The 18,892-nt window shown below is 40.7% G+C and overlaps 1 protein-coding gene across 13 annotated transcripts in view; it reads right to left on the minus strand.

Annotated features, from left to right (window-relative positions):
• Nucleotides 1–18,892, minus strand: part of ATXN1 (ataxin 1) — a 384,336-nt gene that overhangs the window by 150,057 nt on the left and 215,387 nt on the right. The window contains exon 1 of one of the 13 annotated variants that reach the window (XM_070244950.1): nucleotides 714–852. The exons of the other annotated variants lie outside the window; for them this stretch is intronic. The gene's annotated coding sequence lies outside the window, so the exon portion shown is untranslated. Of the gene's footprint in view, nucleotides 1–713; nucleotides 853–18,892 lie in introns of those variants that run through there. 13 annotated transcript variants of the gene reach the window in all.

Below are 18,892 nucleotides of genomic sequence, written 5' to 3' on the forward strand. Positions count from 1 at the left end.
TGAGGTTCCAGGTAGAGGAAACAGCCTGTGCATTATGTCACCTGACCCAGAGATGTACAACTAATTTCCGTTATCTCATCTTTTTCCCTGGCCATTGCCATAGGGTCTCCTTGATCAAGAGAGGAGCAACAGACTTTCTGTTAACTAGACTTATTACGATCATTTCACAATATATACATATATCGAATCATTATGTTGTACACCTGAAACTAATATAATGCTATATGTCAACTGTATCTCAATTAGAAAAAAGAAATGAGCAACAGAACTGTTCCTAATACCTTGAAATAGAGATGATTTTATTGTCTGACTTCTGGGCCATCAGAGCACCAAACACTAGTAATTTCTGCTAGAGGAACGCACTTTAGTGCAGGTATTACACTTGATGTGACAAGAAAGGAAGTCTCTGGCTTCCTAATGCATCTCAAGTCACCTCAGCATCACAGTGAAACAAAAGGAAGCTCTCTGTTAACATCTGTGTGCCACAGCTGGGTTAAAAAAAACCCTGCCCCAAAGGGCTAAAAACAGATCACGTTATACGTAAACTTCAGAAAAAAATCTTCTTAGTACCTTAAATTCGCTGGCTTCCTCTTGACTACTAGGGTATTTTTATAATTTGTCTCCTGGACTTAAACGGCATTTCTGCCCCCCTTCAACAGTGTCCTGGGTGCCTTCTCTCCTGGTTCTTGGTTTGGTTTTATCTGTTTACTTACCCAGGTGAGCAGCATGATGCCAAGAAATAAAAAGCAATGGAGATGTTGTGTTCATCTGAAGTGTTTTCTTGTTCTCTATCATTCCAGATCTGGTACAAGATAATCCTTCCACTAAGGAAAATCAGTAATTTGCTTTTTTTCATCCTACAAAACGAAGGCATCCTCAGACAGGCTCATTCATGTTCTCCCCGTGAATGCAGTTGAGTTTGAAAGTCTTGTTTGCAATGAATAAGCCAAACTCCTATTTGAGTCTCTTTCCATTTCAGACATCCAGGATAAAATGTAATTTCTCCTACCAGTTTCTCATATAACCAAAAATATTAATAATACTCCAAGTTCAAAGTCTTGAAATACAAACCCTCGCTTTGACTTAGGAGTTTTGACAAACTAACGAAACTCGGAAAGAAAAGAGAGCCAAAAAAAAAAAAAAAAGGACTTCTTGCAGCCAAGTTGCCCAACACCCCACCATCAGACCTGGGAAATTATGCCAGGCTGACAGTTTCATCCTCCGTCCAGTGAAGGAAATGACACGATGCCAATTTCTCCTTCCCGAGTGCCCACAGCACTTACAGTCTCTTCCACACATTTTGACCCACGGTCCTTTTCAATTCAGCACTCTGCTAGACGGCCTTTTTATACTCCACTGGATTTATTTTAAGTCTTGAAGGCTCAAAAACTTTATAAGCTCCTCCATGAAAGAAACCTTGCCATGCCCTTCTTTTGCAACCTCCTAATAGCGTTCTAGTAGAAGAGCTTGAATTTAAATTAAATGATCCATATCCAAAACCAGTTCTACGACTTAACCCTTACTCCCAAGGACTCACTACTCTACCGCTATAATTTAAGCCTGCCTCACTGTTCTCTGTCCTCCTGGGACTTGCAGCTCCACTAACGCCTATCATCCAAATGAAAGCCCTGCATGAACTTGAGAACAATTAAGTTAGAACTTAGCCTCCCCTCTTCTGTTCTTTCAATCCATTACATTCTTAGTCATTAGTGGCTTTTGAACAGCTGCCATCCCCTTTCAAGATTTACAATTCTCCCCACCCTGTCACTTGGAGCCTATGTCCTTGATTCTCTCAGCTTTTCAAAGCCATTATTAAGGAAAGCCTCCTGGTATGTGGAGGGGAGATGTGGATGCTCTAAGGCAGTGCCTTTCCAAACTTGAACCAGCATTAGAAAAACCTAGAGGTCTTGTTTAACCACAGACAGCTGGGTCCCGCTCCTAGAATTTCTGATTCAGCAGGTCTGGCTGGGGCCGGAGAACTTGCATTTCCAACAAGTTCCCAGGTGATGCTGATGCTGCTGGTCCACGGACCGGACTTTGAGAACCACTGCTCTTTCTGTCAATTACACAGCCAGACCAAAGCTAAGAATCTTTTCAGTATATTTAATCACTATGAGATGGCTACGCTTTAAAGAATGATACTTGTCCATCCCAAAGAGGTGACAAATGACCAAAAACCCAAAAGAGCCCACACACTTTAGAATCTGGGAAAACTTTCTGTGGTTCTTAGTCTTGGGCTGTTAGTCTGCTCCCCTCCTACTGGCTGCAGGTCCTGTTAGTGTCAATTCTGCCCTCTATCTCTCCTGCAATCTTTTTCCTCTCTTCTAGAAACTTCTTCTCAGCCTACAAACACACTCAGACACTGCTATCCATGAAAGACCTTCCCCATACCCTGATACATTTCCAAATGGCTACCACCTCTCTCTCGTGCACCAACAAACATGGTAAAGTGTGGTATAAATTCAAAGCCAGGATTTCACCAGGTACATCTTAAACCCTGACAGTTTGATTTCCACCACGCTTTTTTTCAGTAAACTTCCTTCTCTTTCAAAGGTCATGAATGGCTTCCTGCCTGCTAAATGCAGTGGCTTTTTCCTGATTTCTCTTATAACATTTGATACAGTTCACCAATGGTTCCTTCAATTTTCTTTTACTTTTATTTAGTGGACTAGAATTTTTGCAAAACAGCATCTTTCTGGAATGACCTCTCCTCCATTTTCTTTGTGATTTGGGCAGAATGACCTTATGCCTTGGGTCCAGAGATGGGCATCTGACCCATGTCTGGAGATCAGAATACATATCCCTCTCGCCATGATGACTGGCTTTAGGGATAGGCAAGTGACCAAAGCCACACCAATCAAAGGCCTCTCTCAGACTGGCTGGGACTCAGAGGAACGAGGTGCCGCCTCCCAGTGAGACCGTGGGGGCATGGTCTACTAAGAGCTGCTTTTACCACCTTGTGAGGAAAGCTCGCTTCAGAAGGAAGCTCTGCCAGCAGGGAGCAAAGCTGAAAGATAAAGTCTGAGTCCTGACGACAGTGAGGCCCCTTGGATCCAGCCATGTCAAAAGTTAGATTTGTCCCTGGATTTTTTAGTCATGCTGTAATAGACAAAATTCTCAGGTAGCCCCCAAGATTGCCCTGACCCCTTGTGCGCACACACACCTTCTCCTAGTTATTCAATCAAACACTAATCTGGGCGATCCTGCTGTGAAGGGATTTTTGCAGATAAAATTAAGGTCCCAAATCAACTGACCTTAAAATATAACGATGATCTTTGGTGGGCCTGACCTAATCAGGTGAGCCCTTCAAAGGGACAGGCTCTTCCAGGAATGAGATTCAAAGCACGAGAGGACATACGAGGGGAGGGGGACCACCACGTGGCAAGGAACTGGAGATGGACACCAGGAGCTGAGAGTGGCACCCAGCCCACCACCAGCAACAGAACAGAGGCCTCTACCCTACAACCACAAGGAAATAAATTCTGCCAATAACCATGTGAGCTTGGAAGAAGACTGCAAGCCCCAGAGGACAGTGCAGTCCAGCTGACACCTTGATTTCAGCCTTAGGAAACCCTGAGTGGAGAATCCAGCTGAGCCGTGGCAAGACGTCTTACCTGCAGAAATTATGGAATAATACAGGTGTGGTGCTAAGCCACTCAGTTTATGGTAATCTGTTATCCAGTAATAGAAAACTAATATATACGTGATACAATAAATTCCAGGGTTTCTTTTGCTTAAATCACTTTGAGTTGTATTTGTCTCTCTCACCAAAAACATCCTAATACTCCTGGTTTCTCTGAGATGGAACTATTCTGGGGTTCCTTACATCACTCTGACTGCTGTTCCTCTTTCTCAGCTTTCGTTCCTTCCAACCCCAGGGGATGTATTCCCCAAGGTTCCATGCTCAGCTCTCTTCTCTTTCCAGAATAAGTTCCTTTTATTGCATCTAGTTCTTCAATCTGTATCCTGGGCCCTGGCATCTCCCCCAACAAGCTGCTGGATATATGCAGTATAAATAAATTGAGTCTGTTTCAAAACTTTCCCTCTTTTTTCCCCCAAACCAGTCCTCCACTTTTATTTCTGATTCACGCTAATGGCATCATTGTCTCCTCTTTCTCCCACAGTCCATCAGTTGTCAAGTCCTATCAAGCCTGCGCTCTATTCCCACACCACCTTGCTAGTTCAGACTCTATTCCTCTCACAGCAGCCTAATTGGTCTTCTTCCTTCAATATTCTCCCTGCAAACCATTTGAGTCATCCCTGTTGGATCAAACTTCCTAAAGTAGATTATATAATACAACTTGTCCATGCCATATCTTCACGGGTTCCTACGGCTTGCTGAAAATCTTCTCAAATCTGATGTTTAAGACCTTCACAATCTGGCCCCAACATGTTTTTCCAACTTTGCTTCCTACTTCTCCCCTCAGGCATGTTCTACCAGCCCCACTGAGATCCTCTCTCCATCTCTGAGAGCCCAGGTTTCTACTTCACAGGTCAAAAGCCAAGCTACACCTACCGAGACCTGCTCAAATCCTACTTTTTCCATCACTCTTTCCTTCATCCTCCTATGCTACAACTTTCTCAATCACAAGTACTTTTTTTTTTTCTCTTTGGATATGAACTCTACATCTTTTTACTTCCTTTCCTTAGAATGCTAATCATTTTATTCCTTATCCCAAAAAAGACACCATTTCCCCAGGCAGACTCCTGTAAACTCTGTGAAGACAGGGTTTGTGTCTGTCTGCTTTTTGTAAGCCTCGTAGTGCTTCTGCAAATGGTAACCCATTGATAAAGACTTATGGATTAAGTGATTGAGAATGTGGTGTTTTACTTTTTCCTCTGACATGTCCTCAAGTCTCTTGACTCTGTGATTTTCAAATAAGAGAGCTCCTTTTCTGGTGACTTGGAGAAAAATCATTACATAAGCCAATATGGAAACTGCTCAGTCAACTGATGAAACGTTCTGCAAGAGCCTCTTTTTCTGATTCACAACTGAAGCTGACTCTTTGTATTTTCCTTCTGAGGAAGAAAGAGAAGCAGCCGGGGCTGCTGGCAGTTGCAGAGGTACGAGTGCTTCCTCTGGATGAGCATGCTCAGCCCAGCAAGGTCCAAGGCCTCTGCCTGCACCCTGCCCACAAAGGAGCACACATGTCAGTCACAGAGGGCTGACGGCTCCCCTTCTCCAGGAAAGGCAACGTCACTGTAGAACTTTCCTGAGAGTATAGGCGTCGAGGTGGATTTCAAGAAGAGCTGGAGGAAAGTCAAGGGTGGAACAAAGCCCAAACTGAAGGTATTCTGAAGAATATGATTTATTCATCACATCACGTGATCCCTACTCCATCAACATTTGATGATTTGTGTGGTTAACCACTGTAAAATCTTTTTCCAAACTGACCATCCTTGGGTATGTAGCATGCACCTGGGACATTTTCTACTGATATTAACCGGTTTGTGTTCAGGTAATAAAAATTAAAATTAGTATCTACCTAAGGAACACATAATCAGAGAGATAAATATGCTGGAAAAAATCCTATGATCAAACTTCTTTTAATTATAATTCATGTTGATGCATGCTACTGTTTCCTATTATTAGCACAGCTTATCTCATAAAGGTAAGCTTTATCCACACACATACAGACTCAGCAGGTGTCTCTATCTGTATGCAGGTCCCATCTCCTTACTGGTATAAAGCAAAGTTTGCTAAGAAATATAATTATTCATCCAGAGAAACGTATGTCTGCGTATCAGGAATAAAATGACAATATAAATGAGAAATACCTAATCTGCATTGAAAAGCCAGAAAATGACGTCTCTAGGAAATTACGATTTTACAGACCAAGATGACATGCGCTCCTTCTTGACAATTTCTTCCTCGCCTTGTTTGTTTGACACTGCTCCTGAGGGGGTTGCTGAAGCCCAACAGGAAGCATTATGGTCCAGGAGACAGAGGAATGGGGATCAAGGAGCGCAGAGACCACACTGCAGCTGCACATCCCCTGGGTTACATGTCCCTTTCATGAGTCATCACACATCCCCTCCCTGGAGGAGAGTCCTATTCATGCCTGCAGAATGCTTGGGAAAAACCGGGAAGGTGAGGGCAGAGTCTGCGCTTCATGCGTTGATCATTTATAAAGCATTTATAAATCATGGGCTGTTATGGTCCATGAGCAGCCATTATGAGGGGTCCCCTCACTTTAAGTTTCTTTCCTTTTCTGCTCTATTTGCTCCTTTTTATATCAAAATTAATAAAAGTCCTAAGAAAGAAATTTACATCTTTTCCTCTCCTTCTCTTTTGGCCATAAAAATAGGAGTTATATGATAGTATCCTCAAGTATTTTATTGACCTAATTTCACAAGGTACCAAGTAGTGAGTCAAGGTAAAATGACAAGCTAGAACCCACACACACCACCCTCCCCATCCTTTTCGACAGATACAAGTAACAGAACTTTGGAAGCCGATCAAAGCCACAACTTTGTTTTCATTCTATGAAACACTACCATGTAAAAGCCTGGCTAAAACCAGGACCTCCAATCATGCTTTAAAAGTTCTAGTATCCTTACATGATTAAAGGCCATTCAAAGACTTTTTAAAAACAGAATTATTTTCCAAAACTCAAAATCAGTAAAAGTTTTAACTACCCAACTCTTGCATAATGTTTGGATTAACAGGACTTTCCATAATTATATTAAATCAACCTCATTTGTCTCCTTTTTGTCTGTTTTATTAATTTAAAAGCCAACAGATAGAATGGCCCTATTTTAACCTCTTTTCTCATACCATTCCAGGTAGTGCCTCCTTGTTTAAACATTACAACTTTCTGGTGCAATCAGAAGAAAAGTACTGCAAGACAAAGGCACTATTGAAAAGCTCTCTCCTCTTGGAGGAGGCCTTAATGAAACTATTCTAGCTTAAAACTGAGATTTCAACGGTCTCAGCTGTGAATACCGAATAACAGAAATGCCACTTGGCATTAAGTCTCCGGATTACCTGCTGAAAGACCAAAGGCAGGAATACTTTGATGTGGGTTACTTGGTGCTGAGGAAATACCAAGGAATACAATTACGCTTTTCCTATAAATCTGGAGTTGAAGATTTGATACCATATTTGGAGCAAAGATCCACCGTGTTGAGGGCAGTGGGAGTACTATGAGCCAATTACAAGTCATAGTCGACAAGGATATACCTCCTATTCCACTTGCTACAATGTCTTAAGCTCAAATAAAGGGCAATATCAACCCTATTTTCTGAGCAAAAGACCGCAGTAAGATAAAGCCACAGTTTGCCTTCAGAGTCCTAACTCAATTAAAATACCTGATGAGGGGCTGGCCCCTTGCCCGAGTGGTTAAGTTCGTGAGCTCAAGTCAGCAGCCCAGGGTTTCACAGGTTTGGATCCTGGGCGTGGACATGGCACCGCTCATCAGGCCATGCTGAGGCGGCGTCCCACGCAGCACACCCAGAGGCACTCACAACTAGAATATACAACTATATACTGGGGGGCTTTGGGGAGAAGAAGAAGAAGAAGAAAAGATTGGCAACAGTTGTTAGCTCAGGTGCCAAACTTTAAAAAAAATATCTGATGATCACGTTTCATTAAAAATCCCAAGGAATTTCTTCACATGATGAGCATTCTAAAAGTTTCCTACATCTCTGTAAAAACGAATATTTAAAGCTCTTCAGAATGAGCAACATCTGTTTGTCACAGGGCTCTAGAACACACATTCTTAGGGAACAGCATCCCATTTTTATTAGAAGAAAGAACAGCAGGTTGTCTCCCCTCCCCCTTCACCTTATAGGTTTCAGGTTGATCCTAAGATCACGGCTCAGGGGACGCTTGCGCGTACAACTCCTAACAAATCAAAGGGAGAGAAAATCTCTCCCTCCTTAATTGTTTTGTCGAGTAAGTTCTCAAAAAGTTCAATTTTGTTACCTTTTTCAGGCAAAATAAGAGGGCTTTTACAAAAATTCTATTGCTAAAACAATGGAATTCTCCTGCGAATGACTTCGTTATGGAAATGAAGTGACAGCCTCTTTTATCTAGCCAGGCAGAAAGTCTGCATTTATAAAAGGCATTCAGAGCACTCAAGTGCTGTGTGTGGGAGGACATAAAATGCTATTTTTAATTCAGATTGCTGCATTCCTCCCATACAGGTCTTTCAGCATAATCATAATCATAATCGTACTGATCTAAAAAGAAAAAAGAAGATTCCTATTTCTGCTGACCCCAGCAGAAAAAGAGAGGAAAAAGAAAGACAATGAAGAGAATGATGAATACAGCTTCCTTCCACTTTTGGACCACTCAGTAGGCCCAGAGATCACTCTCCAAAGCTATCAGAGCTGACTGTCTATTATGCAGAATTAAAAGCACTCAAGCTCTGTGAGTAACAGCATTACGTCTTCTCACACAAATTTACATTTTCGTACGTGTGAGTTTCACTCTACTGAGTTTGCAGGAATCACCTGTGCCTGCTGGGAAATGCTGTGCAAGTTCTTTCATCTGTTCCCAAGAGTTAACCTTCCTTGGTGGTCCTGCGATGGATGAGTCCAGCTGTGTGGCAGGACCACGCTGGAAACCCAATTTCTAATTTCAAAACCTGGAAGGCCCCTTGGGTAAGCAAGAGGCACCTGAGCTTCGGTTTGGGCAAATGCAGAGCTTTCCAGGTCACGTGTGGAATCTGCAGATGGAGCCTCTTCATGTCTGCCATGTTTCCATCGGGTCTGCTGGGGACCAAAGTCTGAGAAGAAGTGATGAATGGAAGTGCTGGTAAGGAAGTGAAGACCAGTGTTGATGATTCTCTGCAGAAGTATGACATCGGAGGCAAGAGTATAGGATGAGAGTGGAATTACAAAGGATAACTGGTGGAACAGGACCCTCTAAGTCCTGGCTAAGTGATTGGTTTAAGACCACATGCACAGGATTAGAAAGAGATGGGGTCACAGAGAGATTTATCAATTGAGGCAAAATTCATGTAACGTAAAATTCACCACTTTTAAAGTGTACAATTCAGTGTTTCTTAGTGCATTCACAATGTTGTGCAACCATCAACATCTCATTCTAGTAGATTTTCATCATCCCCAAAAGATACCCTATACCCACTCTCCATTGCCTCCTCCTCTCAGCCCCTGGCAACCACTAATCCACTTTCTGTTCTATGCCTTTGCATATTCTGGATGTTGCATATAAATCACATACAGTATGTGGCCTTTAGTGTCTGGCTTCTTTCACTTAGCAAAATGCTTTCAAGATTCATCCACGTTGAAGCAGGAATCAGTACTTCGTTTCTTTTTTGGCTGAACAATGCTCCAGTATATGCATATACCACATTTTGTTTCTCTAGTCATCAGCTGAGGGACATTTGGGTTGTTTCCACTTTTTGGCTATTATGAAGAATGCTGCTATGAACATTCTTGTACACATTTTTGTTTGAATGCCTGTTTTCAATTCTCTTGGGTGTATATCTAGGAGTGGAACTGCTGGGTCATATGCTAATTCTATATTTAACTTTTGAGGAACCGCCAAATTGTTTTCCACAGTGGCAGCACCATTTTACAGCAATATATGAAGGTTTCAATTTCTACGCATCCTTGCCAACACTTGTTATTTTCCTCTTTTTTTCTTTATTATGGCCATCCTAATGGGTATGAAATGGTATCTCAGTGTGGTTTAGATTTGCATCTCTCTAACCACTAATGACGTTGAGCATCTTTTTCCAATGTGCTTATTGGCCATTTGTATACCTTCTTTGGAGAAACATCTATTCAAGTCCTTTGTTCATTTTAAAATTAGGTTGTATGTCTTTTGTTGTTCAGTTCTAAAAGTTCTTTGTATATTCTGGGAACTAAACTTTTATCAGATACGAGATTTGCAAATAGTTTTGCTCATTCTGTGGGTAGTCTTCTGACTTTCTTGATAGTGTCTTTTGATTCACGAAAGTTTTTGACTTTGATGAAGTTCAATTTATCTATTTCTTCTTTTGTTGCTTGTGCTTTCAGTGTCATATCTAAGAATCGAATGCCAAATCCAAGGTTGTGAAGATAGATTCCTATGTTTTCTTCTGAGAGCTTTACAGTTTAGCGCTCACACTTAGGTTGTTGATCCATTTTAATTGTTGGTATATGGTGTGAAAGGTCTAACTTCACTCTTTCACATGTGTCTAATGTGTCTTTTCCAGCTGTCCCATGACCATTTGTTGAAAAGAGGTTGGAGAGATTTTGAGTATGGTGTGATTTTAGTCCATTCTCTTAAGAAAACTTTAAATATATATATATGTGTATATATATATATGTCATTTTGCAAATTTAATTAACTGACTTTTGGTTACAGTGAGTACAAGTGCATAAGCTTTTTTTTCATCCCACATTTTGAAGATGTAGCAAGTTTTTGAGAATCATGACCCACCAGCCAGCACCATAATCCTTTCAGGGAAGTCAACCAGCTCCTGGGTGGTGCTTTGCAAGGACTAATCTCCAAAAGCAACAAGTAGCTTGAAATTGCTAGGTTTTCTATTATTTTAGTTCCATTTTTATCCATGTCTGTTCCCTTCTAGTGAACTGTTCCTGTCCTTAGACATCTAGAGACGTCTGTTCTCTTTCCCACCCCAATACCCACCTATTTATATTGGCTCTTTGGAGAGAACTTAATAATCTAATTCATAATACATCAGACATAATATACTTTTGGCATGATGCCTAAGCCTGTGTTTTGTTTCAGCAAAAAGAGTAAAGTAGAGGTTGTAGAATTCCAGGTATCATCCATTTAGCCACTGGAAGAACCGGAGACTTTCAAATCCCCCTAAAGCATCATTTCTCAAACTCGGCTGCATATTGTGATCACCTGGGGAGCTTTAAAAATACTGATGCCTGGGATCCCCTGCAGAGAGCCTCACTTCACCGGTCAGGAGTGCAGCCTGGGCAATGAAATTCTAACGTGCAGCCAAGGCCGAGGACCAGTGCCCCAAAGTCAGTCATCAGAAGGTGCTACTTACTCCTCCCACCCTCAGAGCCAGCTCTTCCTGACAACTCCCACCACCTGCAGTCTATTAGGGATGGACATCCATTTTTTAAAAGTTTTATAATTTCAGATTAAAACTAACAAAAACTAAATTTCCTATATTAATTCTCACTTAATCTTCCCCAAAAGCCTGTGAAAGGAGGTTTACTATACCCAATGACCAAAGAAGAAACAAACTTTGAGAGATTAAGCAAGAGCTCCAGATCACAAAACTTGGAGGTGGCAGAGAAGGGATTTCAATGTAATTCTTTCAACCCCAAAGTCTGCACCATTCATGCTGTCTCTCTCAGTCATTTTAAAGGGGCCAACCATTATGAGTGTGGTCATATAACTTGGTAACGAGACCCACAAAGGGAACAGCAACTTCACATCTTCCATCTAGCACCCGTCTTGCGGGATGGGACTAGGGGATACACACTGAAGAGAATAGTGGGCACTGTCCCTGCTACTCACTGTTCTTTCTCTCTGTTGTATGTACACAGGTGTGTGAGTGTGTGTGTGTGTGTGCGTGAGAGAGAGAGAGACAGTGTATGTCCATATAAGAGAAGTGGACCTCGCAGGTATATCTGAATTCAGGAAGATATGACATGAGTCCAAAAATGTAGCTGGGTAGCGTTTTCAGAGATGAGGAGAGAGCACTTAACACTTTCCAGTAGGTGATAAAACTGGCAACAGGCCATGAAATACCTTTATTGGGGTACAAAAATAACAAACACTGAAGAAAATAACACCTCATTCATTTGCAAATTTAATCTGCTGCCTCTATATGATGACAAAGCTCAATCAGTTAAAAACAGCAAGACCAAAGGATATCAGGCAAAAGTCTGCGATACTTAAATATTCAGGTTCTTGTAGTAGAGAAGGCAAAACTTCCACATAACATCACTTTGTCTGCTGAAGCGTGGGGCACATTAACAAACCTTTACACAACAGTAGAATGAAGTTAGAATTGATGAACATAGTGGTAATGGTGGTAGAAGTTGGGAAGTGAGTTTCAAGTCACTTTTTCCTCCTCTTTCTAACTGGTGCACTCAAACAAATGTGTAGGTCTGAGCATGCATGCTTCTGCGCCTGTGCCCATGTGCTTGTGCATGCGTGCATGCGTGTACACACACACACACACACACACACACACACACACACACCAAGCTTAAAGGGAAAGTGCACTTCAGTCCTGTCATTTTTCATAGGCCTAACTTACTCATCCTTAAGTCAAGGGGTGTGGGTTGTAATACTATCATTCTCTATCTGTGTATGCCTACATAAGGAAACTGGGAGAATTTGCATCTCCCAGTAGATTCAGGAGCTGGAAAGGAGTAAGGATTTGCTGGAGGTTTTCTTAGGCCAGTAACAGAAGTTGGTTAGACATGAAGTTTGCACAAGTGGGAGTTGCGCCTGCTTGTCTCCTAATTGTAGTGAATCTGTCAACTTTCTTTCCAGTGTATCAAGACTTTACTCTTCAAAATCATTCTCAGTGTGCTCTGAATTGCTATACTTTTAAGCTAACTACTTCTCAAAGTGCTGTTTAAAAACTGACATCTTCAACCACATTTCAGGCTTAGAATGTATCTAAATTTGCAAAGTCTCATTGGTTCTTATGAAAGTGCTACTTTAAAAAAATACACTTGACAGCCAATCTCTTGAAAATGATTTGTGCAGAAATTGTGTTCAAATTACTTTATATCAAGACATTTAAGAGAAAATGTGGTTTTCTTTGTAACAGGCTAAAAATAATGATATCCTTTATCTTCAACTGAACATGTACATATGTTGTATAAGCTGTTGCGTTTAAACAAATTGAAAAACAGTAGGATTCTGGCTACAGTCCATAAAGAAACAAAACTTGCCCAGAATATTCTAAGCATTAAAAAAACCACAATTAACTGTTATTTTCTACAAAGTTCAATCCTACATACAGAATCAGAGTTGTCAACCAGGTCCAAGGCATCAAATTATAAAAGCTAAAGTCTCAAAACACACAGGAAACTGAGAAAAAAAAATATTGCAGTCCAACTTTACATAAGGAGAAAGAGAATAAGGGGAAAGTCCGTTTATATTTCTACAAGCTCCTCTTGAGTTAGTGGGCAATATGCTATTTAAGTTGACCCTTACGGCAACAGTATACCAATTGAACCCCTAAAATAATTCACACTGAACACTTCATCGAATGTTTATTGAGTCCAAAGTGCTGCTAGGTGAAGTACACGGTTCATAAATGGATAAAACAGATTCATCACTTTGAATGCAGAATACTGATTTTTAAAACACAAACTCAACTGTAACTAACTCTAATAATTTTTGGTGAGTTCTCAACACCAAGAGCAGTGATTTTCAAAGCTATTATTTTTTTTAAGCCAGAACCCGGCCTTCAATCAAAATCTTACATAGAAACTTTGTACATAAAACAAAACTGAGGCTATTTATGTTGACCTCTTGGTTCCTCTACCTCTCCACCCATCACCATCAAGGACTTCCGAAGGCAGCCCCTTGGGAGTTCAGGGGGCTTTGAGAAATCCTCAGGCCCCTGGAGAATGTGGTCTGACCTCCACTGGTCTGAGGAGTCCACATTCCTTAACATGGCGTATGGGGACCTCTACACTTTGCTCCTTTATTTCACAGCCTTATAGGCTCACCATCCCACTGGCCCCGTGACACATCAATTCATCAATAATGGAGTACTGACTGTTCACTGCACACACTATGTACTATGTTGTTTTTTTCCCCATGCTTTGTCCATGCTGTCCCTCAGCAGGTGATCCCTTCCTGTCCCTCACCGACAAGATGAGTGCCAAGACACCCCACAACTCTGCACAGTTGGATACTGTCTATACATTCATTTTTGCTCCCCTCATGCTGGGTAATTATTGTTCATGTGGCCTTTACCTAAACTAACTTGTGAGAAACTCAAGGAGAGTATATTGTATTTATACTTGTATCCCAACTTTTAGCACAGGTCTTAGCACATAATAGGGGCTTAATAAATGTTGAGTACAAGAACGAAGATGGATGGATGGATGGATGGATGGATGACATGGCTTGATGCATTTTCATCAAACCAATGGAAAACATTGTGTAAGTATACGTATATACATATATGTATATACATACTTTTTAAAAAACTGTGGTAAAATACACATAACATAAAAAAATACTTTAAATGTATAATTCGGTAGCATTAAATACATTCACACTGTCATCCAGCCATCACCACCATCCATCTCCAGAACTCTTCATTCGGCAAAGTCAAAATTCTTGTACACACATACACTTAAAAAAAATGTCTTAAGAGTGTAGTTTAACAATCTAGGGTGTGGAATACCCAGCTTCTTCACTTCCCTTTTGCCCCCACCTGCTGTGCCTCTCATGCTTTTTCATCCACACTTAGGACGTTCCTTAGTGAGAAATGTGGTAAATGTGGTTGAGACCTGTGGTCAATGAAACTCCTAGCTACTAGCTTAGCTACTAGCTAGCAGTTTAGGTTGCTCAAAATGAATTTTCTGGATTGTTTCCCTAAGCCCTCACTGATTCCTATTAACATGAATTGTTAGGAGTCACCTTTCACACCTGGGACCATTTTGGGACAGACAGCATGCCTAAGGAGCAGACACAGGTGTAAAAGAGCCTATATGTAACACACACAGCTTATATGTGATATCCACATGACTTTATTTTTCATATTTTAACATTTCCTAACTTAGGACTTGTTTCATATATGAAACACATACATACAAAATACATACAAAAGTGGTAGCACTTCTTTTTTTTCCCCCGGGAAACTAACCATTAGATCTATGACATATCTTAGAATCGGTAGGTCAGAGAAATTAGAGACAGCTTGTACGTATTTCACCTTTGTACAGAAAGATTTTTAGTTTAAAATGTTTGCATAATCATGATCACATTTTCAGTCTTACACTTAGAGGAATTTAAAGCAAAGTAAAGTAAAAGGACTTGAAAAGGGTGACAAGTCCCTCTGGTGAATGGAAGGAGGTGGCCGGGGGCAGCAGGTGACCTGACGGCCAGGCTGGGATCCGTGCTAACTGCTACCCCAAGAAAGGCCCTCCACTGCTCCAGACTCAGGTTCCCCCGTATAAACTATAAACCACACAAGGTAAATTAAAATTAAGACAGGGTCAAGCTATTCCCAATCCCCTTCCTGCACCAACCTTCGACAGCTCTCTGACCTCGCCCAAGAGTCCTCACGGGGACAAGAGTTGAATCACCAACTGGTTTACTTCACATGGTTGGTTCGGGCGCTAGATACACAGGAAGAGCCCACCTCATCTTGTGCTCAGCTCTCCTACTTCTACTTTTGTAGCTTTTGTAGCTATGGTTCTATTTTCCAACTTGGATCATTATTAACTGCTTTTTACTTCACAGCAGCTAATAACACATTCCCTCTAGGGAACCTTGGCCACTGAGTGAGAGGCCAAAACTCAGCCAGACATGGTCTAACGTTCTCCCACTCAGCTGTGCTCAGACCAAATACCTAGATACGCATGACGCAGCCAATCAGTCCTTGCCTGAAGGAAGGCAGGTATCGGTAGACCAGAGGTCAACCTTCTTGACCAATCAGTATGTCCATCATGCGCCAAGTGAACCAGCCAGCACAATACCACCAGACTTTGTTTTACCAAGAAATAAGTAAACAGCATGAAAAATGTCCCTTTCGAAGGTGTGGTATCAGTGATACCAGGATGCTGGTATCAGTTCTATTTTTGAGTATTCTCTCATGAGGTCAGGCTGGACATCCCAAACCCTAAAAAGTTAATCAGGGAGAGAACGCATGTAGGCTTCATAGGAGAGGATAAGTGTACTGGCTGATGACTAAAATAGAAGGTTAAATACAGCAATGAGATCTTGAAATTTCCCCTTGCAAAATAAAGGTTGCGGGGGGGGGCGGGATTTAATAGGAACACAAGCCAGATTTGCCGAAAAAGCAGCCTTGGTTCCATAACAAAACTACAGTTGACTATCTACAGAGTACTTAAATTTCCTGAAATACTGTATTACAACAGACCTGTGTACATCCCTACAGGGCCCCTATTCCAGCAGCATGCTCCAGGAGAACCAACAGTGTAAAGAAAGAAAATTAGGGCCTCAGTGATAACCTACAATGATTAAGAACACCAACTATTATGCTTCTATCTTTTAAAGATTTAAGTAATTTTAGTGTGGCTTCACTTGCGACTACAGGAGTTATAAAAATCTCTGCTTTCTCATCAAAGCCTCCCCTTACCAGGAAGGGTGAATGATGTTACAATGAACGGCACACTGTCCCATTTCCTCCTGTAGAAATACTCCTTTTTTTGTGATTCTCCTTTGCTCTTCATCTGCGGGACGGGGCCTACTCCCAGGCTGAGAGCAGCATGGTTTTGGCAGGGAAGTGACTGAAAATCTTGGCATCAGGGTTTACTATAAGCTGAGTTACACAGGAATGGAAGGAGAGCGGAAGCCCTGGAAAAATGAGAAATATTTCTAGGGTAACACAGAAGTTTGGCCTTTTAGCTGGTGATTTGTTTTCATTCATTTCACACGCTGTGACTCATCGTTTGGGTGACACAGAGCAGGCAGTATCATTTCCAGTTCATCATTTTACTAAGCACCAAATCAGATGAAAAAAGTGTTTTAAGGAAAATGGCCATTTGAGGGTTCTAATGATTTCTCCCTGGTATTATTTTATTTAATACTTTTACATAAGCAAAGCTGATGCTCCCCATTCCCTCCTTGCTTTTTAAGTTCCAAAAAATAAGACATTCTTGTGTAGATCAGGCCACCAAGCCGTAGTTCAGAAAAGGATGATTTTAGCTTTAATTCTTCTCCTCACTCCATATTTAATAGCAGCTGAGACATTTAAATTCTCTGGGAAACACAGAATCCATTTATACGCTGAGTTCAAAAATAATGTCTTGTTCAGAAGTGTTAGGAGGATTGATAAGTTAATGTTGGTAAATCACTTTGCAATTCCCAGGTCAAAGATGTGAAATGAACATTATCATTATTCGTTTCAGCGGAGTCTCAACGATTAACTGGGTCTAATGGGCCTAACTAGCATACAAACACTCATAACTTTGAGGTAAGAGGAGAAAAACTTTTGCAGTACTTACTTTTACCTAACTCTGTTTCATGCTAAGAGGGTAAAGGACATGGCCATGATTACGGATAACATCACTCAATACCATGTAGTAAGTTGATACAGGTAAAAATAAATGAAAAGACATATGGACAGATGAATGGATGGGTAGATGGATGGATGGCTAGACAATGGCCAGCTGGCAACCAAATATACATACTCTTCCATGTTATATATTAAGGCTGCTTCTTTAGCGCCATGCCTTCCTTACCCAAATGATCACTACAGAAAGAGATCATCATGCTGTGAGATTTCGAAGAGAATGGATTTCAATTCCTGAATCAAATCCATGAGATTTTTGGTTTAAGAACCTGCAGTATGAATTTGTCCAATTTTTGCGGCAATGTAAATCTTCTTGGTTTAATATTTGTTGCTATGCTTCCTTTTGTTGCTCAAACTGATAATAAAGCTTTTCTATTTTATGGTACTTAGAAATTCTCTGGAGAATAGAAGGTGCTTGAAATTGATGAATAAATAAATGGATGGACAGAGGGGTAAGAGGCATTACCCAATCATGGCTCTGCAAGCTCAGAAGGAACCTTGAAAGGTTTCTTATGCCTCTAGGAAAGACTGAACTTCCAACATTCCAGATAAGTACTTTTCTTAACAGACACTTATGAGAAATGGGCTCAATCACTATTTTAGTGTTTAAGGACTTTTACGGAATGAAAACTCTTCCTTACAGTTAAGTCTCCAAAGCCAAGTTTATAACCTATTATGCACAAGGGAAGGTTTTCCCAATGCACCTCTCAGAAAAGACTGAGTTCCCTCAATTTTTGAGTTCTTATAAAGCTTATCATATTATTTGCTGCTCTCTTAAATACTCTATCTTAAACAACAAAGCACTCTTTATGGAAAACATATTCTTTTGAAACCACCTCCATCAATGCCACTTTTGCATGCTTATAAAAGTCACCTAACAGAATTGTGGGGGGGTTTTGCTTTTTTTTGAAGGAAGGAAACAAATTTAACTAGTAATTTATTCTTGGGAGTATGACTTTATAGTTGCAAATATTGGATGTCATTATAAATGAAAAAAGCATTTTCAATTTCAAAACTAACACAGTAAGTGGTTAAGTTCATGAATACATACTCACTGGAAGCATGGAGGAAAAAAAATCTCATCATAATATTGTTTGGTCCCCATATTGCTATAGTATCGGGCCCAATATATCATGCCCCCCCGGATCCATGCTCACATTAACTTTGGGCTTGGCTATGTGATTTGTTTGGCCAGTAAGGTATTTAAAAATGTAACCAACAGATAAAAGAATAGGTACTCGTGGCTTGGGATAAAATTTCTGCCGAAACCATCACACGCAGATTCAAAAGATATTATATCTCAAATGACTTAGATGGAAGTCAAGATGATAAGCTCTGGAAAACCATATTAGATGACTCACAAAGTAGTTCAAAAGATGATGAAGGCACTGGTATTGTAGATGTAGGTTGTAAAGAAATTATTTCACATAACATGAAAGTAGAAAAAAGGAATATTTCTAAATTAATCTACATATGACTCCAAATGGGTTTGTGAGACTAAATAAATAGTTTAAGTACAAATCTGATTGTCTTATCTCTAAGTCCTTAAATGTTTACAGTCACGTTGGCAAAAAAAACTCATTCAAAGGATGGAAGATGGCTTGAATGTGAGCATACATGGCATATCTCGGGCCCAGACCTCTTCCTGGTCTGCAGACCTAACAACTTAACAGCCTACCTGAAATATCCACTGAGAAGAACGTCTCACC

This window comes from Equus caballus, chromosome 20 (genome assembly GCF_041296265.1).
Source record: "Equus caballus isolate H_3958 breed thoroughbred chromosome 20, TB-T2T, whole genome shotgun sequence".
Lineage (NCBI taxonomy): Eukaryota > Metazoa > Chordata > Mammalia > Perissodactyla > Equidae > Equus > Equus caballus.